Source organism: Drosophila suzukii, chromosome 3 (genome assembly GCF_043229965.1).
Source record: "Drosophila suzukii chromosome 3, CBGP_Dsuzu_IsoJpt1.0, whole genome shotgun sequence".
NCBI classification, from domain to species: domain Eukaryota; kingdom Metazoa; phylum Arthropoda; class Insecta; order Diptera; family Drosophilidae; genus Drosophila; species Drosophila suzukii.
In genome coordinates, this window is record NC_092082.1 from 89,567,022 (window position 1) to 89,579,513 (window position 12,492).

Below are 12,492 nucleotides of genomic sequence, written 5' to 3' on the forward strand. Positions count from 1 at the left end.
TTGCAAAAGCCTATTAAAATCAGCCTCCGTCTCAGTCTCGACTCAACTATCCACTTCAGGAAGGCACTTCTTAAGTGAGCCTGCCGGCGAAGGTGGCTGGCGTATCTCACATCCTTAGACAAACTCATCGAGGCGAAAGCGTAACATTAAAAGCAATTTTCCATTGCGAAAATCCTTGTTTAAATGGCAAGGGTGTGCGGGTGTGAGTTCCTGTGAAGATGAAAGAGGATACGGTTTGAATTTCTGCTCCCTCGCATTTGTATGTTAATGTTAATGGGCATACGAATTTGAATGCGAATGCGAAAAAGCTTTGTGTGTAATAGAATCTCATCCTTTTTTGCGAGTATTAAAATTACAGATTTGAACCTTTTTTGGTGTAGCCTTCCATTTGCATTGTTAAAAACAGGACTCCTTACGCCTGGTTAGAGCCTCAGTTTGATGATTTTCCCCTTTGAGCTGAGCTGCAGAGCTTCATTAGACGACTAAGCAACTAAGCAACTTAGCCTCCCCTACATTATTTATTTTCAATTCCGCCAGGGACACGATTGCCGGCAGCCAAAAACAACGCACACGGTGCGTATGCGTGATGCCTGTGCATTTTCAGGCTCTGTCTGCATTTGAAATGCAAAATAGTTCTGTATGCGGGGCCGCAAAAATGGTGGCTATGCTGCCTCATTTGCATGCATGATGTTCGCGCCTTGATGAGGCCTGCAGGGCATCTGCCCGCTGTCATCCGAGGGGCACCGATGATAAAAGCCTTTTGGCCGAATTTAAATAATTAATGGCCAGGTGAAATTTTGCGTTCAAATAGGCATTAAAATTTAAACAGGCAAGCCACCACTCAAAAACCAAATAAAATCAGGAAGCGGAAAATTCAAGCTGCGGTTAATTTGCACAGACAGAGAAGAAAACCTCACTTCAAGTCAAGTATTTTTTTTCCTTAGCCCCGCCGTTGTGCTCGCAACGTTTTTACAAATGTTTTAATAATTACCGCACTTAAATTTAAACACTCTGGCTCCCCCAAGTTGGCCACTTCCAGCTGCTTTGCTTACCAGCCAACCGCCGCCCAGGAGCAAATTGTACAAAGTAGCATTTTGGGGTTAACTTCAAGTTAACAGCATTAACAACAACAATGGCCCGGGAGCAGGGAAAATATATACAACAAATATACACAAACAGAGGCGAAGGCAAAAGGGCTTTAAAAGTTTCTTAATGTGCAAAACTTTGTTGGGCTTTCCACTAAAAGGAGAGAACAGAACAACAAAAAACAGAAAAGCCAGCAACCCGTAAGCAATAATTGCAATTTTATTTTATTTCCCTTTAAAAACGTCTGGGGGATTGGATCCCATTAGGAAACTTTAAAAACAAAGACAAAGACTCTGGCCCAAGTCAAGTTTGTGTCCCAAAAAAGAGGCCAAGACCTATTCAGGCAGTTTGACAAACAGCTGCGTTTGCCATGCGTTAGCCTGTGAGCCATATTTTCTGCCAGACGCCAAATAAAAATCCCCAAACTTATGCTGCCTGAGCGGCAGACGTTGACATTGCTCCTGATCCTGGAGCAGGATCCTTGGAAAGTCGGTAGTCGTCTGGAGTGGAAGCATTTCATGCATGGCCCTGGGAATTAACAGCACATCGAGCTGCTCTCCTTTTCCCTAGTCTTGGCCCCCTTTTGAAGACCCACTCCCATTCCCAGACATGTGTGTGCAGCCATTGCCATATTGCATGCAAACGATGCTCTGGAGACTCGGAGACGTTGATAAGTTTGCATATAAATTGTGACACATGCTACAAGCCCCGAAACGCCGGGATATATATGGTCGGGACATATTTTAGAACCGACTCGAAGGCGCGGCGTTATTTATGTTCTTGCTGAACTATTGGCTGAGATTTTCATTAAAATATCTAAATATCCGGTAGGGAGGCGGGCGAGTTTCTCTCCCTAACATATTAGAAAAGTTTTCGACCATTGGGCCAGGGAGTTGAGTTGAGTTCATATTGGGCCACTACTACGGCACTACGTTGCGTATGAGTAATGCATGCCGAAACAAAAATGTCAAAGGTCTGAACTTTGCCACACATTCACAGCCCAGACCGACATCCCCGGACAGAGACAAACAGCCACGCCCCCCACGCCCAGGACCTCTGCCAGTCTGGGTCTTCCATCTGCTCCTTTTTACACTGATAAAAAAAGAAGTTGATTCAAATAACTATGACATTTTAAAAATTGTTTGCTTTGATTTTCATTTTAAGACGTTTGAAAACATTTAATATTTAAATTTAAAATTTATAGAAGGGATTATATTCATTATAATTTCATAAAATACATAAAAGTAATCACATTGTATAGATTTTTTAAATATTTTTCAAAAATTATAAGCTTGAAATATAATACTATGATTATTCTGTTTCGAAAAATATTTAAAAAATATGAGAACGATGGTATTATTATTTTGGGTTCTAGATGAGGTACTGCCAATCTTATAAAGTATATATATTTTTAAACATACAGAACGTTACTTATACTACTCCATTTTTATCAGTGTATTTCTTCCACTCCTTGTCCTGCTGCTGTGACATGCCCTAAAGTCCTCCCAAGTGTCTGCTGTGTCGCATTGAATTTATTGGAATTTTCGTTTTGCTTTGAGCCAGTCTAGGACGTCGTCCTCGTCGTCGTTGCCCTGTTGTCCTGGCCTCTTATTTTTTGGCCGTATCCTTCCCGCCTCTGCTGTGTGTGTGGATGAGTCTGCAGAATATTTCCGTTGTCTTTCCTCGGCTGTCCCCCCTCCGCCGAACAATTCCGTTAATGTTTCGCCGGCTTGTGGCTGACAGCGGTCAGCGAGCGGTTGGCTTCGCCGGTCAGAAGGGAAGCCCCAAGTTCAGCAAACCTAAATATTAGATGAGCTTCGCTTTTCTATTACGTCGGGGGCAGGTCAGCGGGGCTGTTGAGTAATTTTCAGGCCATAAGCTTCATGTTTTATTTATTCTTGGATTGTGTGCAGCTCAATTGGTTGATTGGCAGCGAAAGCAACGAGAAATCGCTGCCATTCGAATGGGAATTGAGTATTAAATCCGGTCTGATCTCGAGTGCAGAAAACGCAAAAGAATTAGATACTTTAGTATTTTCACAGTGGCTAAAAAGTGGACATTGAGTATAAGCTCTATATTTGAATAGTCCATATATAACTTCTATTTTGTATTAAAAATCTAAGCTTATATGTGAAATTGCAAAACGTTTTGAAAATTTATGAGTAATACAAGCTGTTCATTTATTTAAAGTTTAAATCACCTAAAAATAGCGCCTATCGGTATAAATAACTATATTATACCTCACCCTACTGTTACCTACTATTAGACATATTTATAAATTATAAATTATAAGCCCCCTGACCTTTCTTGATCATAATTTATTTATGATGATGTACATTTTTATAAAATACAATTTCCCCCCTGATTTGAATTAACCCAATGATATTTATGAATAATTCTCTCAGCCTGACAGCCCTGGGCTATTCCCCATTCACAGCTATCAACTTGGAACCCCAAACTTTTTGTTTGCGTTATTGTTTTAATGGCCAAATAAATAAATATCGATTATATCTACCTGTTCAGGTGAGCAAGTGTAAGCAACGATTTTGGCCGCTTTCAACAGAAAATGGCCCCCATGGCGCTGAGCTGTCAGCTAGCGTGTTTAAAAAGTTTGCCTTACCGTTTCGACCGGGCCAACTCCCCGGGCTGATCTGAAGCAGAATCGAAGCTGGGAAAGGCTGGGCGGGGCTTTCGGCCATGATAAGACTAATGCTGGCCGCTTGGCTAATTGAAAAAGTTGCATTTACCGTGCGCAGCCAGTGGAAAACGAGAAATTGTTGCTGCCATGGAAAAACCAAAAAAATATCTAGGACAAAAAATTGTTATTACCATGGGTGCTGGCAACGAGAACGCAATTGTGGTCAAGTTTTGCGAGAGGCATTTGCATAATAAGCCTTGTGTATGGAACTGTGACTGCGACTCTGACTGCTCCTTGTTATGATTATTGTTACGGAGTCACTGGCCAGCGGGGCATGAAATTGTTGTCTGTCCCTCAGGTTGGGCTTAAAAATTAGAAGAGCCTGCCGGAGAGTATGGGTATATTGACCCAGGACCTGAACCCGAGTCCGAGCCAAAGCGGAAAGCATAAATTCTCGGACGATATGAGAACAGCCAGCTAGCATCCGCACACAAATAAATCATAAATATTAAATGAAAATGAAAAATGGGCCAAAGGAGCTGCAGGAAGCGCACAGAACCTGTCAGCAAGTGCCTTTCCCTGGCCATGGGATATAATGCAGGAGGAGCCAACAATGCACCGGCGATCGCATGATTAGCGGCAGTCCAGGTTCAGAGCCACCGGCCAAAGCCAGTCCATGACTCACCAGAGACCGGAGACCAGAGGAGACCCAGGCAAACCCAACCAGACCAGAAAGCAAAGCATGTGCTGTGGCCTCCGGCAACGCACGATATTCTCACAATGCAGAAAATTACTAAATTCGATATGCAATTTATAAAGTCGGAGCAGCTCCATATCCAGTTCCCCAAACCCTGAACCCCGAACCCCCGCATAACCGGGCGCCTGGGCTCCAGTCTCCTCTGTCTGGCTTTTTTGGCATCGCTGCCGAAAACGATTTGGTAAGTACTGTTTGTTGATACCCGGCCAAGGCTTAAGTGTACCCAGAAGCAAGAGCAACAAAATCCTGGCAAAAATACTTTGCTTTAATGCGCTTTGCCTGGACTAGAGACTACAGGCTACAGACTGCAGACTGGGGAGGATTGGGATTGGGATTGGCTACAGAGATCACAGTGGGATGCTGCCTGCTGGCTGCTTGTTATTTGAAGACGTTTAAGCTGCAACTGAGGCAAAGAACTGAAAACTATATTCATTTTCAATTTCACTTCAGGTTTTTTTTGGTTTGAGCAGCAACTTATAAACTTGCCCAGGCCAAAAGGAGGACCCCTTTCCATTTCCAAGTTCCTGCAGCAGTTTGGTCTCTTGATTGCACCTAATGCAGTCTAGGATTTCCCCAAAATAAGGGGCTCCAATGTACTTGATTACTAGCAATCAGAGACCAGAAGATAATAAATGATATAAATAGGAAACTGAAAAATGTACTAATTCCACTTTTGTTAAATCAAAAGAATTAAGGTTAAATTGTATAATGGAAAAGATAATTTGTACTTAAGAAGTGCAAGTTTTGAAATACCAATGTATATTGTTAAGCATTTTAATTGAACAGTCGCTCTAAACAATATTTTAAAGTTTATTTCTCGGACTTTTATAAGTAATAATAATAATTACTAGTCATTCAAAATAGTATGAAGGGATTATAAAATATTTTTAACTTAAACTAAACCTTTCCATATAATTCCTTCTTATACAAAAAGTTCCACGAAATCTTTCAGCAAAACTTCCTATTGTTGTCTCTCCCCCAAACTTTTATTTTGATTTTCCTGCAAATTATGCACACGCAAATCTCCACAAAACTTCCCCGACTACCCGCGAACCATTAATGTATTAAAACAACTGCCACGCAACTCGAAATCCAGCAGACAGGGGACAAGATGATTTAAAAAGCGTTAACATATTTTCAGGCTCATATTTGGCCGGCGGAATAGGGCGGGTCAGAACCCAGAACCAAGGGCCCAGAACCGCAGACGCACGAGTTGGTTGGAATAATCATTAATCATTTTATAACATGGCAGCAAAGTTTCCACGCCAGGTCGGGTCATACTCGCAGTAACAGGGGCAGTGGCAGTCGTAGTCATAAGGCATTAACTTGCCGGGCACTTCCACGGGTTCGCCGTGTGATATTATCAAGTTGATTCCACTTTTTAGCAAGTTCAGGGGGGAGATTCCAACGCTGGGCAACCGCGACAAATTTGAAAAATGGCTCAAACTTTTAATGCCCCCCACTCGCATGACATACGAGCTGAAATAAATATTTTTTCCCCTGGCACGTTACAAATGTTTTGAGTCAGATGAAAAGTTTGCTTCATTGTGAGCAAATTTAAGAGCTCCTCGAAATGGGCAATGGAAACTTTCCTTCTCACCAGAGCAGTTTGGAATTGTTATTTCAAATTTAAATAGCTCGGCCCGAGTGTGCCATGCCTGCTGAATTACTCGACAATTTTATGAGTCCATGCATAAAATCCGTATGACGCTACCGCGTCCACCCCCCAAAAACCCGTAAATCCCGCCACTCCACATCCTCCAGACTTCATCAGCTGTTGCCGGCAATGTCCGTCTTCTCCGGAGAAAGCAGTGGGAGAAAGTCGGGGGAGAAATGGTGAAATGCGGAGAGACGGTTTGAGCCGAGTGCCAAGTGTCTGGCAAGTGTAAATCGGCTTTGTCGTCGCTTGTTGTGTATACAATGTAAACACAAACTGAATAATACTGGTAGTCCAAAACTGAGAAAATTCTCTGTCTTTCTCTGGGAATCTCTCAGCATCTGTTGGTATAAGAGAACTTCCCATATCAGCGACGCATGCGCAAATCACAGAGATTTCTCAGCTTCTCCAGAGCGGATGTTTTGTTTATTGTCAGCGAATTAATGCAAAATCTGCTTGTGGTTGACTCTGCTTTTATGGGGCATTTAAAAATGAATAATAAATTAAAATTACAGAAAATATTGGGAGTTTACAAGCAGCTTAAAATGTTAATTATAGTGAGGGAAAGTCATTTCTTCAAAAATAGTGAACTAATAAAATTCATATATTTATTGCTATTTTGGTCTTTAAAAATATTTCAAAACTATTATAAATATTTACATATATTATTTTTAAAATTTGTTTACAATACATATATCTTTTAAGTTAAAATATTTATTTTTAAAAATTCTCCGATGAAGAAACATATTTAGAACACACTATTGTTTAATTTCTTTTCAAAATCACCCTGAACCCCCGACGGAAAACTTTCCTCTTTGCTCTTAATGAGGCAACTGAAGTAATTTCCCCAGGATTTCGAAGGACAATCTGCTGTAGTTTTCCAGATCTAAATTTCACTTGGCCCGCTGAGAAGAAACAAAAACTTGGGGGACTCGAACTTTTTGGCCAAACATCAAATTCACGCCGATTTTTGTCATTAGGGCAACAGAAACTTTGAGAGCAAGCACTCGAGGCTACCGGCTACCAGTTTCATTTCCCTCTTGGCCAGCTTGCAACCACCCACTATCCAACACCCACTCTTTAGGCCAAAAGCAGACCAACTGTCATTCGGGCTGGGGGAAGGCCCCCTTTTAATGGTCAAAAGTTTTATGTTTATTGTTTATGCGTTGAAGCAAAAATTTTCATGAACTTTTCATTGTTCCGGTTTGCTGGCAGAAAACTTTTAGCATACAATGCACTTTAATTTGGCTGCCCCCAGCAGCAGTTACACTTCTCCTCTGCACTCGAATCGCCCGAAAGATGGGATAAAATCCTGGCCAAAGGAACCGCCGTGGAAACAATGGGATGGCAAATGTTGCAGCAAAAGTTTATGCGCCAGGAACTTGGCCAAAATGACAGTGAATGGGGGCCAAGAAAATCGGCTGTCGGGCGTTTCATTTGCGCGTAATATGCGCAGGCCAACTTTGTTTTATTGGCCCGCGAATGGAAATAAAAAAGTTCTAATGTATCCCTCAAATGTAGTTGAGCATTTGAGCAACTGGCAAACTGCAGGGCAGTCCGGTTGAGTTAATTTTTTCCATTCAGAGGCGAAACAATGAGATGTCCAGGCCAGTGGTTCCAGGCCCTTTCTTTTTCCCCACCGTCATCTTGTTAACATTTATTCTCGCCTGCTTTTTTATTATTTTTTCTCTTATTTTTGCCTTCCCTTGGGCACCTGCCTTGTGGACTTACAATGTAAAAGTTACTCCAACTTGTGTTCTCTGCTCGGCATTTTTTAGCTCTACCAAGCAAAAGTTTGGCCACTTAAAGCAGTTTGTCAGTCCGTTTGGAGCGTTAACTTGGCCATCCTGCGGAGCTTGCATTTTGGCTGGAAAAGACCTCCTGCACAAGGAACAGACAGTTTACTTCCAAATTTTTCAATCATCACATTATACAGTGTGACAACAAAGTTCCTGAGGATGCTTGCCACACACTTTGCATTCTGCTCAAATCCAGCTTTCTAAGCATATTTGGTAGAGGAATATATACATAGAATAGACCATTTGATGACATAATAAATTGCTCTAGCTGCTGCACATATGGTGAATACGAATGAAAGCATTTCTCTGACTCTCTCTTGTTTATTTGCGATGTGAAATATTTTTCACTGGCCCGGCAAAAGTGAAGTGTAAATATGCCCCAAAGAGCTGCCATCGCTTTTCTACTTGTTTTCGCCTTTTGGTCCTGTTTTTTTGTTGCCATGTGTCACTCACACTCGGTGCAAAATGCCGCCCGCAGGCCGATCGGCAAGTGAATAAACAATAAGGAAAGTATTTTCAAATAAAGTAAATATGTCTCCGAAATAGCTGTGCTGCAACTGGAACTGAACACAAATCGAATTCCTTGCAGCGAAGGTTGCCGCTTAGCACTCGCAAAAATAGATGGCCATAAAATTGAAAACGAAAACAAAATTTACGACTTCGAGCTTATAAAGTGCACTTCTGAAAATGTCACAAAAAATAACACTTTTTTAATGCAAAAATACATAAAGATATGCTAAATTATTAAAAAATGTTAATAATAACATAAGTTTTTCTATGAAACAACAATTTCTCTTACCTTACTAATAAAAAAAACTAAAAATATTTATGTCTTCGAGCTTAAAAATAAAATAAATTAGAATGAAAATATATATATATATATGTACCAACATAAATTATTTTAAAGAGATTCCATCAACTTTCAACCACCATATCATTCGTTAAAAAATATATTTGCCCATAAGTAAAATTGGTTTAAAAATACAAAAACAAAAATATTCATTGCTTTTAAAAAAGAGTCCATAAAAACACAAACACTTTTTTTAATAAGATTTTACATTTATTCATATCATTTTGAAACCAATACGTTAAAACAGAACAGGTGTCCATATACGAAGGTATTCATTTTAAAGATAGTAAAATAATATAATACCAATTACAATTAATAGCTTTGTTGTTTCATAAATAAAATATGGTTTCAAAAAAAATTTCATGGGATTATTTTGAAGAAAATTAAAAAATTCTAATGGTACTGCAAGTACTTGTTAATCAGCTGATTTCTTCCAGTGTCCCAATTGAAGGTTCCAAGTCACGCCAAAGCCCCGAGAAAAAAGTGGCCACATTCTAGTCAAAAATTGTGCTCGCCCCGTGGACACATGGGACCGGCTTGGAGTATTGGAGGAGGACGAAATTGTGACACAAAGTTATGACAATGATGAAATGGGAACGACGCCGACGTCCCAGTCGCCCGTTGATGATGATGATGAGCCGCAGCGGCAACTGAAGCAGAAGGAGTCCTGTCATGGACACGGATGCCAGCTGCCACCGGTGGGAGAGTAAGACATTTTCCGCTTTTCCGCCCGAGGACCACCTTACCATCCCACCCAACCGCCCACACTTTTCGTACTCCGCCCGCCGCAGGAATACAATTTCATTTGATGTGCATGTGTGTGATGAAATTTTCGCACATTTACATAAAAGAGATGCTGGCAAAGAAGGAAAGTCCTGCAGGAACTGTCATGTGACCAAGGTAAATGCCCTAACCTGCATGGGATGCACAACCAAGTCACTAATGAAGCCCAGATCTAGAAAAGAGTCCCAAATGAGGCTTCATTTTCGGTGCAATCGTGTTAAGTTCATCAGAACTCGGATTACGTAGACATTTTCAGGACATTTGCCGACTTTCACCAACTTGACTTGGAATTTGCATGCCAAATACCTAGGAACGATGCCAAGTCGTTCAGTCGTTCACATGTGACATTGCATGTTGAATTCTCCACCCAAAAAAAGGAAAGAAAAATAAAAGGCTGCCCGAGAAAGCGAAAGCAACAAAACTTTACGAGTACCAAATACACTTAAAAAGTAATAAAATATTTTATTACGGCACACAAAACTACTGCTGCACACATGGCAACGGCAGACGAGAGAAAGAAATTGCTCCGGAAATATGCAAACACATTACTGGCAAGTGGAACTTGTGAGACTTTCGACTACTCGCAATCGAAGGAGGAAGCTCGGTTTAAATAAACCAGAGCTCGAGAAATTAAATATTCATTAGCTGTGAGGAGCCGAGGAGCCATCACGCCCCCCGTTCGATGTCACGGATTTTGATTAAGCATCCGTAATGCGGCATCTTTAATGGGCCATCAGGACGCGACTGAGGACTGAGGACATCCACTGAGGACACGAGCCACTAATCAATAATGCGCTCTTTACGTCACGAAGCTAATTCTGCGATTCAGCCAGTTAACCGCAGGGCCAGGACGACTTTGAGTCCTGTCTGTCGGATCTATTTGCGCTGTGCGTGTCATCCAGCGAGTGGCAATCGAGGCAAGGACCCGGGATGAAGGATGAGGGACGAAGGACCCGCAGGAGCAGCTAACAGCAGCCACCCGCTGTTCGCGCAGTTCATCAATCAAATCACTGGCTGTTAGTCAAGCAGTCATGTGATTTGATTGATTCGCGCTAAAAATCCCTAGTCAAACAAACGCCACAGCCAGGACTCGCAGCTCCAGGACTCGGCATTAATATTGCGGCTCGAAATGAGGAGCAGTAAACTGGGTGACAGAAAGGGGTAACAATGTTGCAACCGCAGAAGTTGCATCACTTGGCAAAAACGCAGAACGGAAACGGAAATGGTTAGAGGAATCAATAACAAACCCACACACACACAGCTGACAGCCGCTTAAGCGCTACAAATACAAAGCATTCATTTGTCACTCCAAATGCTTATAAATAATTTACACAAGACATTGTCTTTCTGGGCCCTTTTTAGCATCTTGGCCAATTCTAACAACTGCTCCCCGGGCACATAAAAAATTGTTACGTCAATGAAATTGCCCAATTTTATGTTCAATCAATAAATGGCAGCAACGGCAGTACGTGTTGGCCGACTCAATTTATTTGGTATTCATGCAACATTAACATGGATTTTTATTAGTATCATGTTTTTGAGAAGGGTTGCCGACCTGCGACCTGCGACCTGCAGAACTAATAAAACTCCCCGGCACTTGCCGTGAAATATATAGCCAGAGTTGGAGAGTTCCAACCCTTTTTTTTTGGGTGGCAGGATAAACATTCCGGGGCCGAAAGGGCTTAGCAATGGCCAGGAAAATTGTGTTATGCCTACGGCATCGAATTGGATCGCATCGCATCGCAGACAGGTGATGGAAAATGGCTCGAGTCGATTGCAAGGTTGCCCTTTGCCAGTGGTAGTACGTGACTCCTGCCGCCTGGCATTTGCCTTTGAATTTTCCAATCCCCCAACCCAATCCCGATTCCAATCCAGTTCCCATTACCATACCATATACCTCCAACTCCGGCTGTCTTAGATGTGCGTGGCTGGGCAAACGAGACTCAATACCCGGCTTTGATTGACACTTTGAATTTAAAGCGTTGAATTAGCCCAGGGATCCTCGAGGCAGCGGCTTTCGTGGGATCCGCCAGGTGTGGCCAGGGGAATGGGAACCGGAATCAGAGCCAGATCCTTAACTTGAACCTGGCTAAAGTTGCCCGGGCGACACTAAGCCGATTCCTTTCCTTTGACTGGAGCCGCAGCAGCATCCGTAACCGTCTTACATTAATTCATTAAGCAGCCCCGCAACTGGGAGCCAAGCATCCATGTAAGAGTCAAGAGCTACAGTAAATATTGGGTGTATAAACTACTTATAAGTTATTCTAATGATATGGAAAAATCAAGATTATGATTCATCAGACCCATAACTTAAGATTCTGTAATCTGATTTCCAAATGACATACGCCTAAAATATTTTAGTTTTGTAATGCTATTATTTTGGTTATATTTACTTATATAACTTATTGAGTCGCATTTCAGAGTAGCATACCTCTTTTAGTGACTAATCAATGGGCCAAAAATCGCTTTAAAAATAATAATCAAGCCATTTGATTAAATTGTGTTACTAATTATATATAAAATATTAATTAACAAAATACAATAATTACACATAAGTGCTTATAAGCCATACCCACTGTACCCCCAGCTGACGCCCCAAAGTAGGCAACACGAAAACTGCTGCGGAGTCGCAACAACCAACAAGTGTCTGAACTTTCGCCGAGAGCTTTCACTTCCTTTCACCCCGCCCCTGGCCCCCTTCCCCCTTTCACCACCCCTTCTACACCAGCTACTAGCTTAGCAATGCTGACGACCCTTGGCCAGCGCAGAATGTCTCACGTTTCAGCCACTTTTCGACCATAATTACAGCCAAGAGCAATTTGAAAAACACTTGATGCTGGCAATTAAAAAGTTGAACAACATTTTTCTCCAGCAAACGGGGTCCACCTCACTTAGCCGCTGCTCCGGGCTGCAAGTGTAATT